Source organism: Geotrypetes seraphini, chromosome 3, assembly GCF_902459505.1.
Source record: "Geotrypetes seraphini chromosome 3, aGeoSer1.1, whole genome shotgun sequence".
Lineage (NCBI taxonomy): Eukaryota > Metazoa > Chordata > Amphibia > Gymnophiona > Dermophiidae > Geotrypetes > Geotrypetes seraphini.
The window spans coordinates 205869675-205875674 of NC_047086.1; positions in this window are offsets into that span (position 1 = coordinate 205869675).

Here is a 6000-nt window from a genome sequence, read left to right on the forward strand (position 1 = left end):
GCCATATATAGAGTGGCTGGGTAATAAATCATAATTATTTTGAGTTCCAGGGCCAATTTTTCAACCAAATCCAAGGGGTGGCGATGGGGGCCACTTTGGCTCCCTCGGTAGCCACTCTATATATGGCCAATTTTGAGGACTTATTTGTTTATACAGCGAGCCAATTCAAAAATGTTTCCCTATGGTAGCCCAAAGGGGAGGGATCTTTTAGTTGCCCTGCAGCTGAAGCTAATAGAGATACAAAATCCCATCCATTCAGCATCCCAAGAAGCTATACAAGAAGGAAGATTAGCAGAGGTAATAAACCTAATCTTTCATTAGCATTTAATTTATGAAGCTGCGTTACCATTTTTTATTGCCAGCTGCTGCAGGAAACACTTCGACGCTCATAGAATTCCTATGAGCATTGGAACTTTTACCGCTGTGGCTGGTGATAAAAAACACTAACGTGGCTTCATAAAGAGGGGAGTTAGGCGTACAACTAGCATTATTCTATTACTTGTGTGCCCAAATTTGCATGCTAGGCAAAAATTTGGGCTTGGATGTAAAAGAATAGTGCCAGGGGAACTGTGCTCATTCTGGAAGCCTGAGACTTCTTTGGGGCCCTCTTGAGGTCCAAATTTGTGCATCTTTGCATTGTGCTTTTGAGAGCAGTCCTGGTTTTTAGATCCTTGTCTGGGAATACTCTTTGCTGTTGTACATAAAGGAGGACATAGTGCTACTCAAAAGGGTCCAGAGAAGAGCGACTAAAATGATTAAGGGGCTGGAGGAGTTGCTGGAGGAGTGAGAGGTTAGAGAAACTGGACCTCTTCTCCCTTGAAAAGAGACTGAGAGGGGACATGATCGAAACATTTAAGATAATGAAGGGAATAGGCTTAGTAGATAGAGACAGATTATTCACCCTCTCCAAGGCAGAGAGAATGAGAGGGCACTCTCTAAAGTTAAAAGGGGATAGATTCCATACAAACGTGAAGTTCTTCACCCAGAGAGTGGTGGAAAACTGGAACGCTCTTCCAGAGGCTGTCATAGGGGAAAACACCCTCCAGGGATTCAAGACAAAGTCAGACAAGTTCCTGCTGAACCGGAACATACGCAGGTAAGGCTAGACTCAGGGCACTGGTCTTTAACATAAGGGCCGTCACGGGAGCGGCTGCTGGGTACGATGGACCACTGGTCTGACGCAGCAGCAGCAATTCTTATGTTCTTATGTAGTAGACAGATTAAAGATTTGTGCATCTTTGCATTACACATTTGGGAGCAGTCCTGGTTTTTAGAACCTTGTCTGCCAATACTTTTTGCTGTTGTATGTAGTGGACAGATTTGCAGCTATGCAGCTCTCTCCACCCCTTCCAAACACACTGTTACCATGGTTCCTTATTAGATGTAAATGGTTTACAGAAAACTAACAAAGTGTGCACTTAAAAATTAGAGGTTTACTAGTTAAATTCTTTTAGCAGTGAGTGGTTTCCGAGTAATAAGGTCTATTAATTGCTTGAAAATCAAGAAAGGTAGCTGGAGGACAAGGTCAATTTATTTTAAAAGACAAGATTTTCCTGTACAAGACAAGACCACCCTTTTCCTTCCCCCACCCTCCTTGCCTCTCTCTTCAGAGTGCTCCTTCAATAACTAAAAGTTCCTAAGAATCTTTTTACTTCCTGCATTCTTTGTTCTACTGCATTTTGCTGGACTTTCCTCTAGCATCTTTTGAACTACGAGTTTAAACTATGCTATGAGTATGGTTTATACCAGTGTATCGCAAAGTGTGCCTCCTGAGATTTCTGGTGTGCCACAACACACTAGCGAGAAGGAGAGTCACCCACGCTGGCTGCGTGCCCACGGGACGTGCCTCTTGTAGCGAGAGGCACGTCCTGTAGGTAGGCAGCCGGCACAGATGACTCTCCTCCTGGTCGGCATCTCTCTTCCGGCCGGGACACTGGATTTAGTGTGCCGCCGACTGGAAAGTTTGCGACACACTGGTTTATACTATGAGTATGGTTTTCATTCTGGTTTCTTGTTGAACTATCAGAAATCAATAGCCCTCCCGTTCCAATCAACTTTGCCACCACAATGGAATGGTCGTTTTCCATTAACCTGAGCGCCCAGGAAAGTTGTATATTTGGGGATTACGATTCCACAGGATATCACCCAACTACACAATTTTAATATACAGGCTAAGATCAGGGGGCCTGCATCTGGTCCCAAAGCAGTCTTAACCAGGGATTGAAAGAAGGCATGCTCATAGGTAGTGGGAGCATACACTACTAGTAGATTGAAACTGAATGCACTCAGAGTCACCTGCAGGAGCACAAAGCGGCCATAAGCAGTTTAGTTTGGGACTGTAGATGTTTGCTAATAAGTACTGCTACCCCACCTTTCTTGCAATCGGTAGAGGAACAGTAAACCTCTCCCATTCATCCAGTTTTTAGCAATATCCACCTCTTGACAGTGTAGGTAAGATAATAACTTAGCCTGTTTAATAGGACAATTCACACCTGACACATTCCAGATCGTCACTCTCAGCAATGAAGGAAATTTAGCCCCAGTCATCCCAGATAGAGAAAAGAACAAGGCACAATAAATCAGCTAGGACAGTGGGGCAGTGGTCCCCAACCTTTTTGACACCAATGACCGCTTTTATAGAAGCAAATTTTTCCAGGGACCGGTAGATAGGAGGGGGTGAGGACTCAGGGCAGGTTCATAGGGTAGTTTTATACACAATATACATTACATTTCTATTATTATTAAGTTAAATATCGTAATAGAAATTATACAATTTACCATCATGCAGAATCAGTGGGAGCCCTGAGCTTACAGAGCACCGATGATCCCCACCAACCCATCCCCCTGCACAGCATCTTTACATCTCTCACTCCCATCCTGCACAGCAGAACCCCCTCGACCCTCCCACTGCGAGGCCGACATGACTCCGTTCCAAATAGCAGTGGCAGCAGCATTGAACAAGCTGCTTTGCTGCCTTCCCTGCCAGGGCCTTCCCTCTGCCACCCTCAGTGGTGCAGCAGCAGAGGGAAGGCCCCGGCGGGGAAGGCAGCAAAGCAGTCTTCAGTGCTGCCGCCGCTGCTGATTGGAGCAGAGGCATGTTAGCCTCACAGTGGGAGGGTCGGTGGGGTTCTGCTGTGCGGGATGGGAAGGAGGGATGGAAAGATGTTGCGCAAGGGGATCTCTCACTACTCGGCTGTCAGACAGCTGGGCCGCGGACCGGGGTTGGGGACCCCTGAGCTAGGGGACACCCGGGTATCTGACATTTCAGCAGCCAAGCCTGAGAATTGTAACATAGCATAATTCCCCATACAGTCACAATCATACCGTCCCTCATATTCCCACCCTACCCATCCATCTCCAACCTGGACAGAACCCCAATGCAAAATCCTTCCACCCCCACCCTCTAGTCCCCCCACCTCTACCAAACCTCCCAATCTTTTCCAATGGCTCCAAAGCACCAGAGAAAAAATGGAGAAACCACATAAGAGTAGCCAAAGAGAGACACCCCAGATCTCCCCCCCATAGTGTGTCTGCAAAACAGTAATGCAAAATAAATACAAATGGAAGTTCAGTGCAGCAAAGATCACTAGTCAAAGAGGCTGCCTCAAAGCAGGTATTCAAAACGCACAGAGTGACTAAAAAGTGCAAAGCACCACAAACCAACCCTGTAACAACGAGGCAAAGCAGCAGTTAAGTAGGAAATCCAAGCGGAAATGACAGCATCAGGATCCAGCCCAGAAAAGAGGTGCTACGGCAAAGAAGCAAGTCAGGTGTGCACCTATTCCACAGAATGAAAAACTCGCCAGCTGCCCTCCATGTTCATCGTTAGTTGGGTTGAATAAAGAAGCATGAAACACATCTTGCGTTCCACCAAACTGGTGCAAACTTCATGATAGCCCGTCGACGATCAAATAGTGCCTGGGAGTAATCCTGAAAGATCCGAATGGACAAAGTTTCATAATGAAGATCCGCACATTTCACCTTAAAGCGATGTGAAATCTCAGCTTTTTGCTTGTAGCTATGAAATTTCATGATGACTGGTCGAGGTGTAACTCCCTCTTCACACCTCCAACCCAAGTGATGAGCACATTCAATCTGATATGAACTTCCATCCAAGGGCAGCAGAAATTGCTCAGTTAACCAGTCCTCCAAGACTGACCGGAGCTGGCCATCTGTAAGAGTCTCTGGAAATCCCACAAAGCAAAGATTATCTCGCCTCAATCTATTTTCCAGATCATCAATTTTTTCCATAGCATCCCGCACGTGTTTCTGTAGTTGGGCAACCTCGGTCTGGAAAGTTTGAGATAAGTCCTCTGTACAGCGCTGGGTGCATCTGGGAGTGCTATAGAAATAATTAATAGTAGTAGTAGTTTTAATTTTATGCTTGTTTAATTGTACTCTGCCAAGCATTGTAGATTCTACGGAATATAAATTTTGAAATAAATAAATTCCATATATGAAGAGAAAGAATATACAGGTAAGGTTGTACTGCTGTCCCCCAGGACAGAATGAGCAGATGAAGAAATGTTTATAGAGATCAGGAAAGCTGACAAATTGGGAAACAGTATAATAATGGGCAATTTCAAATACTTAATAATTAACCACTACATACTCTATATATTCACTGGAACCCCTTTCTCAAGCCCATCCAGCAGGGACAGAAAGCCAAATCCCAAATAAAAATAGTAAAGTGGAGAAAAAAAAAACTCAGTTAATCTTCATGGGTTAAAAAAAACCCTCCACTTTGTCATATATCAAATAATCCTAAAGAAACTGCAACGTTCTACTTATAAGTCCCAGGATATCAGCCTTCAAAAAGAGAATCAGTTCCACTCTGATATTCATACATAGTTTTATTCAACACATAGGGCTCCTTTTATGAAGGCGCGTTAGGGCCTTAATGCGCGGAATAGCGCATGCTAGCCGCTACCGCCTCCTCTTGAGCAGGCGGTAGTTTTTCGGCTAGCGCACACCAATCTGGTGCATGCGCTAAAAACGCTAGCGCACCTTTGTAAAAGGAGCCTATAATGTTCAGTTCCCAATTCATATATACTAGCAAGGATCAAAATAGAACAGGGGGACACTTAGCTGCAAACTTCATAGCACATGCCAGTCCATCAACTTCATAATCTTCTCTGATGCGCTACCATGTCCCACCACCCGACAGGGAATCCCTGTTTTGCCAAAAAGCTGCATCAGGGGTTCATCCTCTTTCTTGCAATCAGGAACATCTCAGCTCAAACATGACACTGGCGGTTACAGACAGATCTTATACTAGGTGAAGCTTTTTTTTTTAATCTTAACAAAAAATTTAGTAGAGTTCTTCAGGACAATTGCTGTTCCTCATACATTATCAGTTGATCAGCTACAAAGGTCAGCAGGTCGTCGGAAAGAGCTTGTCAATCGAACTGCAATGCTTAAACCTAAGCTATGTAAAATTTCCCTGCAGCACTCGCCAGGATTCTCTTGATTGTAGCACACAGCACCATAATAGACAGTCCACTCTAATGCTGTAACACCAGACTGATCTAAACTAAACTAAACCTTAAGTTTATATACTGAATCCTCTCCATAATTATAGAGCTCGGCACGGTTTACAAGAGTTTAATAAAGGAAGGAGTAGCATAGAGGGGTTGGATGTTGAGTCCAGTGGGGAAGAGTACATTACAATTTTGTGAAGAGCCTAGTTTTCAGGTGCTTACGGAATTATTGGAAGGAGCCCAGAATCCACAGTGGGGCGGTAAGTTTATTCCAGAGCTCTGTGATTCTGAAAAAGAGATTTGCCCAATTTTCCCACATAGAAGATACCTTTTAGCGAGGGGAAGGATAGTTTAAGTTTTTGGGTGGACCTGGTGGTGACAGGGCTCGAGGAGTTCCAAAAAAGCGGGATTAGTGGAGGGAGGATACCGTGTAGGATCTTAAAAGCTAGGCAGGCGCATTTGAAATGAACTCTGGAAATTATTGGGAGCCAGTGAAGTTTGGACAGAAGTGGGGAAACAT